The sequence below is a fragment of the Triturus cristatus genome, chromosome 6 (genome assembly GCF_964204655.1).
Source record: "Triturus cristatus chromosome 6, aTriCri1.1, whole genome shotgun sequence".
Classification (NCBI taxonomy): domain Eukaryota; kingdom Metazoa; phylum Chordata; class Amphibia; order Caudata; family Salamandridae; genus Triturus; species Triturus cristatus.
Genome location: NC_140589.1, coordinates 1628299110 through 1628314192, shown reverse-complemented (window position 1 = coordinate 1628314192; position 15083 = coordinate 1628299110).

Genomic DNA, 15083 nt, shown 5'->3' with positions numbered 1-15083 from the left:
ATATAGCGTCTAAGCCGTGTTTGTGATACATGAAGTACCCTGGAGTGTCCCTAGGAGGAATAGGAACAGCTTCTTCGAGTACCCCTTTTCTAGTTGTGAACTGTCTTAATTTCGAAAAGAGCGGCATATTGAGACTTGATCTTATACTTGATCTTGAACAAACTTAATACAATAAACACAGTGATGAACAGTCATTCATACCACAATATGCAGGACGTATTAACACATTTAACATTTAACATTTAAATGAGCAACAATGATGATGACGATTCTAAGGAAACTTAATCACTATTAACTGAATTATTCTGAATTTATATACTTGATATACTAGATATACTGCTAAACAGTACAGATACACTGCTAAAACAGTGCAGACCGGATTTGTGTACCCAAACCCGTCTTGACCGGCACAACCTATGTGCACGTCAGAACGCCTCCCCAGTAATGGTACTCACCGGGTAGCTCGGAACGGAAGGCCTCGGAACGGAACTGAACTGAACTGGACCGGACTGGACTCGACTCGAAAACTTCGGACACTTCGGGACATCGGAAACCTCGGAACTTCGGAACTTCGGAACTTGGTGGGCCTCTGTATACCTCGGATCTTGCTCTCTCAGCTAGGCTCTGGTCGGGATACTTCGCACTTCTCACCGCCTCGTCTGGGTGTTGATCGCAGCCTCAGTCGCCCCCGCTTGACCGGAGGGAGATACAGGAAATCCTGCTGGTACGCGTTGTTGTCCGTCCAGCTGTGGCAGGAGACCGGGCCTGCAACGCACCGCCGGCGCGTGAGATGAGAAAGTGTCCCTATTCGGGCGCCATTCATGTGGTAAATAATTTAATTACCGGGACTTAATTTGATACAGAAACATAATAAAAATAGCTCAATAAATAAGAGGCAGAATCCGTGGTATTAGAGGTTCGGAATGGGCTTTATTCCAATGGACGATTCGAATCGGTGACTCCAAGTTCCATCACCACGGAGGTTCAGGAAGTGAAGCACATACATTATTGATAATTAATCACTTTTATACAATAGGCATTACAGTGAAGCAAATGCAGGAGGCGTAACAATTGATAGTGTAGATAAAACATACATACGTAGCAAAAGTAGGCGTAACTGGGTGTGACTAAAGAACGTCATCAGGTGTGATGTCATAATAGGGTGGTTCCATGAAAGAATTTCGCAACGTTAGCAGAATTACTTGGCAGAAATGCGCGCGCAGCAGCATGACGTGTGATTGACGCGCAACTGGGGGGTGAAGGGGACTTGACATTTAGCTCTACATGTGGCGACAGAAGTCTGGAGGGTCAAGTCAACCTAATCCCAAATCATATCTAACATCCTATGTTTAAAGAACTATGTTATCCAAAAGAGAGGTCTCTTAGAGTAGAATCTTATTCTATACTGCCTATACTGACTGTTAGTGCGTGTACAAGCGTCTAAGTGTCTACACTAGATGCGAGGGCAGAAGTCTTCCATAATAATAAGGCAATGAATTACTTGCATAAAGACAGAGAAGCCGGGCCTTTGCTCGGTAGCTGGAAGAATGTTTACTTAAACTACTAGACAGGAATGCATTGGGCAGGGAGCGGAGCAGATAATTTCGAAGGTGAAATACAGTTTCTTGGCAGGCAACAGGCTGATGTCAGGCATCGTGAGCCGCGCAGGGAATGAGACAAAGTTCATGGTCACAGATGCAGGCTCAGACTGGAGCTTCAGAGGCAGAAAGCAAGAAAAGCTTGATGACAGAATCAGGGCCTACTTGCCTGGACTGTAAAATGGCATAAGTGAACCATATAAAGCCGGTGGCCTTTCATACTTAGGAATGGAATATCCAGCCTATTCATGGCGGATCTGAAAGAGGACATGTTGACGGTGGACGCACATGAGTTTGCGTCTTCATAACTGGAACTGGAGGGAACATACATGTACTTGTGATTCATACATGAAACCGTTGGGGTCCAAGATAGGGGACATAACTGATCAGAAAAATCCATATTTCCACAACAGAATGAGTTCATCTAGCTTATACTCAAAGTCTAGGGGAATAGTTTGAGTTAGTCTACGCCTTGCCAATATGCAAAACAGAGTCTTGAAGACGTTGCCAGACAATCAATACCTAGCAGAATTCGATCCAGAGAGTGCAGATATTAGAAAAACAAATTAGTTGGGTACCTACTATCCAAGAAGTACACACCTCAAAAATATGTGTCTATATGAAATTCTACAACACTATAGGCAAAGAAACCATGTGGCGGAAAACCCAGATGAAGAAAAATATGCTGTAGTTGGTTGTGATGGTTGTTTTGTTCGGCATGCAAAAAGTAACTTAATAACCATAGGAAACTTCCTTATCAAACTGCTGAGAAAAAATATATTTCTACTTAGCACTTTATCAGCTATTCAAACCTTGGTGTTGTGAAACAGAGTTATTTAGACAATATCACTATTATGAAGACTCTTTTAATGCTGTAAAAGACAGCATTCAACGTCTAATATTTCCAAACTGCCTGAAAATGTTAAATGAAGAAATTGAGCAAGAGGAAACAATTGCTACTTGTTAGAAATGGGATTTCTGGTTGGCTAGGGTATGCACCTAAGGCAGGCAGAACCCACCACTTTAGTCAGGGTAAGGGAGTTACACACACAAGTTACCCCTGCTCACCCCCTTGGTAGCTTGGCAGAGAAGTCAGGCTTATCTCAGAGGCAATGTGTAAAGCGTTTGCGCAAAACCCACACACACAAGTAACACACTAGGCACACCACAAAAAGAGACTCCACACAAGGTTATAATAAAATATCCTTTGTATTATAAAACACATAGATCACAGTTACATGAATCACTTTGCCAACTAGGCAATAGTCATAACATCACATGTATCATAAATCCCTTTGTGTCATATGCAAAGCACATTAGACCACAGATCACATAAACCTTCATTCACCTTGTCACTAAGCAATGGTCATGACAATACATAACTCCTAAATCACTTTACCAATTAGGCCTTTGTCATAACATCACCAGTAGTACGCTAGAGTATACACTTATAAGGTGTACTGGTTCTGCGACATTATAAAAGCAACATTACTGCACATAATATGCACTTCCTGAAAATGATACTTGTTGCTCTGGCCAGTATAAGGTCTACATCCTAACATTAGGGCCTGAGAATTCCGTTAGGTTACACAGGGGCAATCACCAGATAATCCTGGTGCCCCAAATCACCACCCTGCTCATAGGGGCTGCACGGTAGTTGTTGGTCCGTCCACAGGGGACAAGGCCTGCACACCTAGCGCAGGCTTCGGGGCCATGGCGGGGGAGCCGCAGGAACGAAACCTCCATCAAGGGTTGCCACCCTATGCTGCGATCTGGTTCTCCCTATCCAACAATAAGGCCCCCCAATAGTGAGTGGCAGCTGCACTGTCAAGAACGGCAATACGTGTTCCTGCACGGTTTCCCCTGGGACTGATCGCAAAAGAAAACTTTTCAATTACCCTTGGAGTCGGCTGTTTCACTTCCCTTCCTTCAGACGTTCCAAAAAGAAGACTAGTCTGTTAAAGACCATTACCAACAGGGCGCCCGTTCTCAGGGCGGTCTTGTAGGTTAGCGGTCTAGTGTTTGATAGGCAGTTGGTTTGAACGTGCGCGCGTTCCCTGACCGCGACGCACTTCAACTGTAGAAATTTGTGAGGAGGCTGTGTCGTTCGAGTCTCTCACAGAACTTCTTGAAGGTATTCGCTGGGGGTTGAGAAAGTTATTCTCCGCTGCCCAACAGATTCCGGAGGTGGAGTTAGTAGTCCTCTATCTCACCTCGTGTCACTAGAACTTTCCGGTTATTTCCAGTGAGTGGAAATTCTCCAGAGTCTCTACCAGCGGTGTCTTGTGGAAGGACTTTCAAGGCAGGAACTTATCTCAGAGAAAAGGTCAACAGTCATTCCTCGGTGAGTGGCCAAATGTATAACACGCTGGTATAAGAGCAGCAGTGCGTAGTGAAGCATAAGCGCTGGTACAGGAGCAGCAGTGTGTAGTGAAGCATTCAACCAAAATGAGACTGTCAGGCTGCTAATATTCCCTTACAGCGTTCCTTGTTGTTGAACAAGATGCAGTCCCCATAGACTTCCTTAATTTTGTTTGGGGTGACTGACAGAAATTTCAAGAGAGTACAGATCAGGCTACAGGCTTCAAGTTTCCATGAGGAACTTTCTTCTGCAGTTCTGATAACAAGAAAAGAATCTACTTCATCTCGTTGTATGTAAAATATATATATATATATATTGCTTACCACCAATTCCCGCAGGAGCAAACATCAAGCGCAGCAGTAACCATCAAGCGCAGCAGCAACCATCAAGCGCAGCAGCAACCATCAAGCATAGCAGCGCTTGCTAGCGCGGAGTTCAGAAAAAGCAACCGAAAAGAGAGAGGCTATACCACAGTAGAAGTCAGGTAAAGGTCAGAGCGTAGGGAGTGGGTAGTGAGGGCCTTTAAGGGGACTTCCATTAATCCTCTGTTAACTTCATTTACAGATGCCAGAGTAACCCACACTAGTCCGGGAGAAGCAGGCATCACAGTGGAGTCTCTCTATTATCCCATTCCCCTTTCCCCCTTCTTGCTGGAAGTGAATTTAATTCGCTGTAGCGAGGCAGGGGAGCTGGGAAGTTATCATCAATTGAGTCCAGGTCTTCAGTCCAGCTGTTCCCGTGGTGGAAAGGAATTTCAGGTGCGTGGTACCTTCTTTCGCTTGTTCTTGACAGATTGAAGTGCCATTCAACTAAATCCCACCTGAGCAGTATGGCTGAGGGTCTGGATGTTAAGACATTGGCAGCAGTGCTAGAAAGAATTCAGGAACAGTTAAATGTCACCATGGAGGCAAATAAGACTCTCAGTGAGGAGGTCAGGAAGTCTAGTCAGGAAGCGAATTTCCTTAGACAGAGGGTGGAAGAATTGGTTTCCGAAGCTAGTGCTGAGTTTAAGGCCCCAAAATCTTTCCATTTCTCGCCCACGTCATCTACGTCTGAACTGACCACTCAGGTTATCCATGCCATGTCTCCCACTATACCTTTGGCAGCCCCAGAAAGATTTACAGGTGACCCCCATAAGGCACAAATTTTCCTCACCCAATGCTCTTTGCATTTCCTTTGCAAGCCAATAGTTTTTAAAGAGGACCAATCCAAGGTGGCCTTTGTACTGTCTTACCTGAGCGGAGATGCGGCAGCCTGGTCTATGCCGCTTGTGAGTTGCAATGACTCAATTCTGTATAACTTTGAGGAATTCAAGGAAGAATTTCTTCGCATTTTTGATCGTCGCACAGTGTCACAAACGACAGACAATGAACTTTTGGATCTCAGACAAGGAAGTCGGGAGTTAGTAGCCTATATTGCCCAGTTCAATAAACTAATAGTGGAAACCAAGTGGCCAAAGGAAAAGAGGGCGGCAATTTTTTATCGAGGACTGAAAGATGAAATAAAAGATGGGTTGGCACAAATCCCTAGGAGGCCCACAGATGTGTCAGAATTAATGGACCTTGTACTTCAGATCGACTCGAGGCAAAATGAGAGGCGGAGTGAGCGTCGCAAGGAGGTGCGGCCTTTCCTTCCGCGTTTCGACAGAGCCAGGTCTGATCCGGTTAAGTCATCTGAGACAACTTCGTGGGAAGAACCAATGCAAATTGGGTCAGTTAGGGGCCCATTAACTAAGGAGGAAAGGGAGAGGCGACGTAATGGAAAGCTGTGTATGTATTGTGGAACTGCCGGGCATTTTGTCAAGGAATGTCCACGAAAGCCTAAGATCAGCACTGTGCCAAAAGACAAGCCCCACCAGTAGGAGGAGTTGCTCTGGTGGGCGCAGAAGATAAGTCAACTCCAGATCCACAAATGCTTGCTAATACCCTTCAGTCCGCTGCCCCTCATTTGATTATCCCCTGTTGGATAAAATTTGGAATAAAAGCTATGGAAAACATTTCTGTTATGATTGATTCTGGGGCAACAGGGAATTTCTGCGACATAAAATTTGCCAAATCCCTAGGAATCCAGTTTGTCCGCAAAATCAAGCCAGAACCGGTGCGGGCTGTCGACGGCACAAATCTCTCTTCTGGCCCCATCACTTGGGATACTGAAGAAATCATCTTGGAAGGTCCAGGGAGCCATAGAAGCATTTTAAAGTTTGCTTTGATTGATGCCCCTCAGTTTCAGCTGATTTTGGGTTTGCCCTGGCTCACGGAACACAACCCAAGGATTGACTGGGCTAGAAGATCGGTGGAAATGAGCTCGGATTATTGCAAGGAACATTGCTTTCAAGGAGAGGAAACCCATCTCCAGCCCTCCCAAGCAACGTTATTGGCGGAGCCGTCCTTGGTGGTCTGTGCTTTGGAGGTTCCAGCGATTCCAAACGAATATCTGGATTTGAGAGATGTTTTTGATGAACAGGAGGCCAATAAATTACCCCCACATAGGGAGTATGATTGTACCATAGAATTGGAACCAGGGGCACTCTTGCCGTGCAGTAGAATCTATGCCCTCTCTGAAGCTGAGAATGTACATCTGAAGGAGTATCTGGATCGATATCTAGCTAATGGATTCATCCGGCCCTCTCAGTCTCCGGCATCTTCTCCCTTATTTTTCATTCCTAAGAAGGATGGGAAGCTTCGCACATGCATAGATTATCGTGCCTTGAACCAGGTGACAAAGAAGAACAGATACCCGCTACCACTGATTTCGGAACTTTTAGATCAGGTGAAGGATGCTTGCATCTATACAAAGTTGGACCTTCGCGGAGCCTATCATTTGGTTAGAATGGCTGAGGGGCATGAGTGGAAGACAGCTTTCCGGACGCGGTTCGGCCTCTTTGAGTACCAGGTAATGCCATTCGGCCTGTGCAATGCCCCAGCTGCCTTTCAGCATTTTGTAAATGATATCCTTCGAGAATTCCTTGACCGCTTTGCAGTGGTATATATTGATGACATCCTTGTTTTTTCTGCTAATTTGGAAGAACATGTACAACATGTGCGCGCCATTTTGAAGAAGTTGCTAGATCATCAGCTTTTTGTCAAGTTGGAAAAATGCGTTTTTCACACCACAGAGGTTGAATTTCTGGGATTCATTTTGTCTCCTGAAGGAGTGGCCATGGACGATTCCAAGGTAAAAGCAATAAGAGACTGGCCCCCTCCACATAATGTCAAGGAAATACAAAGATTCATTGGATTTGCTAATTTCTACAGGCGATTCATTTCAAATTTTTCTGAGAAAGTTCGTCCGATCACTCTCCTTTTGAGGAAAAAAGAACCTTTTGTGTGGGGACCAGTGACTGAGGAAGCCTTTCAGTCTTTAAAAAGGGCCTTCATTTCCGCTCCAATTCTGCAGCATCCAAACATAGAGGAACCATTCTATGTGGAGGCGGATGCTTCTGATCAGGCGATTGGAGGAATTCTGTCGCAGAGACATCGAGAGACTGGCCAACTTCATCCAGTTGCTTACAGGTCACGAAAGTTAACAGCGGCTGAAGTCAATTATTCCATTGCTGACAAGGAATTATTGGCAGTGAAAGATGCTTTTCAGGACTGGCGGCATTACTTATTAGGGGCCAAGCATGAAGTAACAGTCTATACAGACCATAGAAATCTGCAGTTCCTGAAGTCTGCGCGAACACTCTCGCCACGACAATTGCGATGGTCATTGTTTTTCGCAGATTACAACTTCGTTTTGACATACAAACCAGGAGCAGACAATGGAAAGGCAGATGCCTTGTCCCGGCTAAATTCAAGTGAGCAAAGAGAAACTACCCGAGAAATTCACATAATTCCTGAGGAAAAGATAATTGGGGCAATACTTTACTCAGAATTGGAAGAGAAGATCAGAGATTCAATGTCGCAAGAAGATCTGGCAAAATGGTTAAAAGAGGACCCAGAGAGAGAAAGCAGAGATGGGAAACCCTATCATCACGGAGTATTGTTCGTTCCACAGGCTGATCTACAAGGAAGAGTCATACAGCATTGTCATGATGATCCTTTGGCCGGCCACAAAGGGGTCACGAAGACCATTGAATTGATCAAACGAGACTTTTGGTGGCCCGGTCTGGAAGCTCAGGTGAGACAGTATGTGGCATCTTGTGCTAGTTGTGTCAAGGGGAAGGCCGTAAGACAAGCCCCACAAGGGTTACTTCAACCTTTGCCCATAGCACCAGCTCCTTGGCACACAATCTCAATGGATTTTATTGTGGATCTTCCTTCTAGTCAGGGGTTGTCCGTTATATGGGTGGTGGTAGATCATTTCACCAAGATGGCTCATTTTGTTCCATTGAAATCCCTCCCAACTTCAACTCAGCTTTCCACTCTGTTTACTCAACACATAGTCAAGGCACATGGGATTCCAAAGGTGGTCATATCCGATAGGGGTCCTCAATTCATTTCACGATTCTGGAGAGCCTTCCTAGACAAATTAGGGGTGGATTCTCGTTTGTCCACCAGTTTTCACCCACAGACTGATGGGCAAACGGAGAGAGTAAATCAAGAGCTGGAGCAATATTTGCGCTTGTACTTGATGGATCAGGAGGGAGATTGGCCAGAGTTAATTTGGGCAGCTGAATTTGCATATAATAACGCAGTTCACTCTTCTACCGGATTTTCCCCGTTCTTTTTGAATTCAGGTCGACACCCCAATACCTTAGTGAATAGGTCTGAAAGTCTAGTACCAGCTGTAGAAGAGAAGGTGCGTAAATTACAAGAGACTTATAAGGTAGCAACTCAGAACTTGATTAAGGCAAAGGCAACACAGAAGGTGCAGGCAGACAAGAAAAGAAGGAAGAATCCCGTTTTTGAGCCAGGGGACAAGGTTTGGTTATCTACTCGATACATGCGCCTCAAGGGGAATCGGAAATTCCAGCCTAGATTTGTAGGTCCATATGAGGTAGAAAGGATGATGAACTCAGTTACAGTGAAACTCAAGCTTCCCACTAGTCTAAAGATTCACCCAGTGTTCCATGTATCGTTAGTAAAGAAAAACCCCGTGGGTATGAGAATGGTTTTGCCTCCAGCTCCAGTTCACAGACAGGCTGGAGAAGAATTTGAAGTTAAGAGGATTCTAGACTCAAAACTGAAGAAAGGAGAAGTTTTCTATTTAATTGACTGGAAAGGGTTTGGTCCAGAAGATCGTTCTTGGGAGCCCAGTTCAAATATCCATGCCCCCAGATTGGTTCGTGAGTTTCATAGGACATATCCCAATAAACCAAAGGAGAGCGGAGGGGAGTTCTTGGTGGGGGGTACTGTCAAGAACGGCAATACGTGTTCCTGCACGGTTTCCCCTGGGACTGATCGCAAAAGAAAACTTTTCAATTACCCTTGGAGTCGGCTGTTTCACTTCCCTTCCTTCAGACGTTCCAAAAAGAAGACTAGTCTGTTAAAGACCATTACCAACAGGGCGCCCGTTCTCAGGGCGGTCTTGTAGGTTAGCGGTCTAGTGTTTGATAGGCAGTTGGTTTGAACGTGCGCGCGTTCCCTGACCGCGACGCACTTCAACTGTAGAAATTTGTGAGGAGGCTGTGTCGTTCGAGTCTCTCACAGAACTTCTTGAAGGTATTCGCTGGGGGTTGAGAAAGTTATTCTCCGCTGCCCAACAGATTCCGGAGGTGGAGTTAGTAGTCCTCTATCTCACCTCGTGTCACTAGAACTTTCCGGTTATTTCCAGTGAGTGGAAATTCTCCAGAGTCTCTACCAGCGGTGTCTTGTGGAAGGACTTTCAAGGCAGGAACTTATCTCAGAGAAAAGGTCAACAGTCATTCCTCGGTGAGTGGCCAAATGTATAACGCGCTGGTATAAGAGCAGCAGTGCGTAGTGAAGCATAAGCGCTGGTACAGGAGCAGCAGTGTGTAGTGAAGCATTCAACCAAAATGAGACTGTCAGGCTGCTAATATTCCCTTACAGCGTTCCTTGTTGTTGAACAAGATGCAGTCCCCATAGACTTCCTTAATTTTGTTTGGGGTGACTGACAGAAATTTCAAGAGAGTACAGATCAGGCTACAGGCTTCAAGTTTCCATGAGGAACTTTCTTCTGCAGTTCTGATAACAAGAAAAGAATCTACTTCATCTCGTTGTATGTAAAATATTTATATATATATATTGCTTACCACCAATTCCCGCAGGAGCAAACATCAAGCGCAGCAGTAACCATCAAGCGCAGCAGCAACCATCAAGCGCAGCAGCAACCATCAAGCATAGCAGCGCTTGCTAGCGCGGAGTTCAGAAAAAGCAACCGAAAAGAGAGAGGCTATACCACAGTAGAAGTCAGGTAAAGGTCAGAGCGTAAGGAGTGGGTAGTGAGGGCCTTTAAGGGGACTTCCATTAATCCTCTGTTAACTTCATTTACAGATGCCAGAGTAACCCACACTAGTCCGGGAGAAGCAGGCATCACAGTGGAGTCTCTCTATTATCCCATTCCCCTTTCCCCCTTCTTGCTGGAAGTGAATTTAATTCGCTGTAGCGAGGCAGGGGAGCTGGGAAGTTATCATCAATTGAGTCCAGGTCTTCAGTCCAGCTGTTCCCGTGGTGGAAAGGAATTTCAGGTGCGTGGTACCTTCTTTCGCTTGTTCTTGACATGCACAGGACATGTGGTGCAGGCCACTGAGAAAAATGTGGAGGGGCCTGGCCACTCGGTTCGGGCAACGGGAGCAGCTCTGCCCCTGTAATGCCCACGCAACAAAAACAATGTCCCCTCAGGGTCTGCAACGGGACCGTGGCCTGCAGACACAGGTTCAGCTGCTGACACAGATGCAGTGGGGGGCCTGGCTATGCTACTCAGGTGGAGGGAGGTCAGCTGTGTCCACCTCCATGGTCCCCAACTCACCGGGACCTCTCTGCAGCAATCTCCCCAAGACTGCTCTTGTCCTCTCCCTGGTTTCCTCAAGTAGACCCACCGCTGACGGGTGCCCTCATTGGCCCTTTCCAGGAGGGAGGCTGCAGATTGGAGCCTGCAAGGCTCCGGTTCCTTCTAAGTAGGGATGGTGGAGCCCGTGAGGCTCTGGCTTCCTTTAGTGGTTGGGCCCCGCCTCCCTTACCTCAGCAATGCAAGAGGAACTCCCGGCTGGGATTCCTCACTGCCTGGGCACCGCGATGGTTTGCAGCCCAGGGCCCCTTAGCAGAGCCCTGGCTGTACATAAGGAAAAAGGATGCCAGGAAGATAGGCCAATAGGGAGAGGAAGAGCGCTTCTTTCACCTCAGCTGTACCCTGCTGCGGCTGCATGAGCACGAGGGAAGTGTAGTGCTGCACGTGCTTCTTTAAAAAAAAAAGGAACAATCCATTATAGCTCCTTTTTAGAGCACGTTGCTGCCAGACTCAACAGGGTCCCCTGGCAGAGGTGCTCAGGAATAATCTTTCTGGCCTTAAGGTTGCAGGAGTACGGGGGGCAATCCCAAAGACCCTTGGAGAACACTGGGAGCACCAACAACAGGGCACAGCCAGGCAGGTCAGCACACGGGTTTCTGTAGCAAGAGTGACAGTCCTTCTCTCAGCCCAATAGGTCAGCACTTCAAACAACCAAGTCCAATGGCGGTTCCTCCTGGCAGCCCTCTGGCAAGGTACAGTCTGTAGAGCAAGTAGCATCTAGTTACAAGTCCACCCAATGTCTAAAATCATGGGGTCACAGCCCCTGCACTTATACCCATAAAGTCTTTGTTCTGAAGGCACTTCAAAAAACCATTAGAAGTGCACAACACCCCCATTCGATCCCCAGCCCTGGCTCCAGACACACTAAGGGAGGGCAGAGACAACATTGTGAAAGGCAGGTACAGCCCTATTCAGGTGCAGGTGACAACTCCACCCACCACTCTAAATGCAGACCAGGCCTATCCAGGCCAGCTATGAGTCACCTAGGAAGGGCAGGACACACCTCAACTCCCCTTGTGACTGTCTACAGTTAATGCACATCCCCAGCCCCTGTCACTCTAAAACCAGACATTGATTACACAAGCAGGCAGGGAACAGACAGCGATAAGCACATAGAAATACCCACTTCTAAAACATGACCAAGCTACCCTCTTCGCATCAGAAATTACCACTGAAACACAAATCAGGGACTTTCCAATGCAAACCTATAAGACAAGCAGCCTCACAGCAGTGAGAAACCAAATAGGCTGTTTGTTACTACCGGGACATGCCACACAACAAAGGCACAGGTCCTCCCTTTTACCTACACAGCACCCTGCCCATAAGACTACCTAGGGCTTACCTTAGGGGTGATCTGTATGTAGTAAAAGGGGAGTTTCAGACTTGGCAAACACTTTAAATGCCACGGTACGGTGGCAGTAAACTGCGCATGAAGGCTCTGCAGTGGCCTGAAACACGTTTGAAAGGCTACTTCTGTCGGTGGTGCAAGCAGCGCTGCAGGTCCACTAGTAGCATTTAATTTACTTGTCCTGGGTGTAAAGGATACCACTGTACAAGGGATTTACAGGTAAATTAAATATGCCAAACAGGTGTGGACCAATCTTACCAAGTTTACAGAAGAGAGCACATGCACTTTAGAACTGATCAGCAGTGGTAAAGTGCCCAGAGTCATAAAATCAACAAAAACAGGACAGAAAAATTTCACGAGGGAGGCAAAAGGTTTGGGGACAATCCTGCAAAAAATGACAGTTCTCTTACTACTGAGATAGCAAAGGAGAGTTCCCAAAGCAGCCAGAGTTACGGGGCTCTCCGTCAAGATCCTCTTGGATAGCCAATAATTGAAAGTGAAGCTGCCATGGTGATGAATGAGGTGCAGACAGCAATGTAACAAGGAAGAGAAGAAAATACTGACTTGTAATAGTTAGTGCAACAACTCAATGATGAGCAGAAAGAGATATATATAGAATGAAAACAAAATTGGACAATGGATTTCTCCATGAAAACAATCAATGTAAATGTTCAAGTTTTAAGCCAATTCTTTTCCATGTTAGCGAACAAGCTGGGACTAGGTAAAGCTTTTTCATCCAAGTTCTAACCACTTACCTACAGAGGACAACAGAGTCCATTTTGTTGTGTGTAGTGGTAGCACCAGCTGGATTAGCTGCACACAATATCAAAGGAATTACATTGCATCATCTGCTTATGCTGCCTGTTGAACACAAAAATAACTGAATTACCAAAGTTATCTGGTGAAGCTTGTCATGAAGTTTCCAGAGTTTTGAAGAAATTAAAACTTTTATTCATCGATAAGGTGAGCATGGTCTCAAACTTAATGCACGCCTTTGTGCATTTGAGAGTGCAAAAGATATTGAAAACTAAGTATGACGTACTTTTTGGAGGAAAGCTTGTAATTGGTTTTGGTGATTTATTGCAATTTACCCCTGTCAAATTAAAGCCTGTGTTTAAGTCACTTTTACACAAAGATACTCAAAATAGGAAGTATTGGAAATGTAAATATTTGATTGAATTTTGAATACAAAGAATTAATTAGAAACATGTGTCAAACATCAGATATACAATATGGAAATATTCTGAAGGATATCAGAGTAGGAATACTGTCAAAAGAAGAAAACGTTGTTCTATTATCTGTATAATGCCTACGCTTGAAGAATATAACTCTTTCAATGAACAATTGATACAACTAGAGAAAGTACAAATATTGGATCTGACAGCAATTGACAAAATGGAACACCCAGGAGGGACAATACTGTTGATTGACAAACTACAATCAAAACGGAATGTTTTGGAAATGTCTGTTTCCAAAACTGCTGGATTAGAAACGTGTTCACATGTTTGCAGGAACTATAGGATAATTTTGCAAAGTAATTTAAATGTTGACAAAGGATTAGTTAATGGTGACATGGGTAAAATAATTGATTTCATTTTGTATCCAAGTAAGAAATGAGTTTGAATAGCTAGCTATTAAGTTTGATGAACTTGAAGGTGTATAGCAGATAGCAAGCTCTGTTGTATGTTTCTTACTTGTAAAAGACTTGTATGTTTGCAGAAAACAATATCCGGTATCTCTAGCATATACTGTAACAGTACATAAGTCTCAAGGTTTAAGGTTTAAGTGTAGATACAGCATTTATTAACATTGGTAGCCTTGTATTTAAGGAAGGTATGTCAAATGTAGTATTGTCACGGGTTAGAATTTTGGCTGGTTTGTATCTCATAGAGTTTAATTGCAATAAAGTAAATTCAGATTCCAATTGTGTAATAGAGTATAACTGTTTGGGAAGCCTATATACTCCTAATTTGGGTTATTATCAGGTTCGCGAAAAGCCTAGAATATTACCAAAATTTAGGATTCCAAAGGATGATAGTGATATTCCTAAGACAAAAAGTGAAAACAGAAGAAAGAACTGCTGGATGAAAAGAAATCTAAATATAATGGTGAAATTGTTGGTTACTGGTTGCCAAACGTCTCTGGAGTTGACTGCTATGCTAATGTAGTTCTCAATGCACTATTCTCTTTACCTCCTCTGGGTGATGCAATTGAAGGTAAAAAGGATAAAAGATTGTGTTCTGCACTCTTTAACTTGTTAGACCACAGCTGAAGTGATAGAACAAAAACACATTCTGCATCTTCTATTACAGAGCTTGTGTACTGGATCTGTACACGTCACAATTAACACTCAAAAAGATGCACAAGAATTCTTGATGGTGCTACTTGGTATCTTAGAAGAAGAGATAACACCTATTAATGAACTATTTGGACTAAGTTCCACATGAGTGCATGACAGGGAAAATTGTTATTTTTCTTCAACAACACAAATAGATTAGGAATGATTTATCTACATAGCTCTAAACTGTTAGTTTTGAGAAATTGCTTAAAAATGCATCACAAAATAATAGCTACACAAAATGTAACTCCGATCTTCTATCAACTTGGAATATAAGAAGAACTGGGAAATATATCTTCCTAATGCTACAGCTATGCACTGCAGTTGGAACCAAATTAGAAACACAAATTACTAATTTTAAGGCTGCAAAACTCATGGTTTCTTGTAAAACATATACCTGTATCGCTATTATTTTTTATGAAGGAGTAAATGTTGCATCTGGACACGACACCATCTACCTAAAAAATACAACTGGATGGACCGAGTGTAACAATAGGAACCTTCCATTCAACCAGCGATTACCGTATA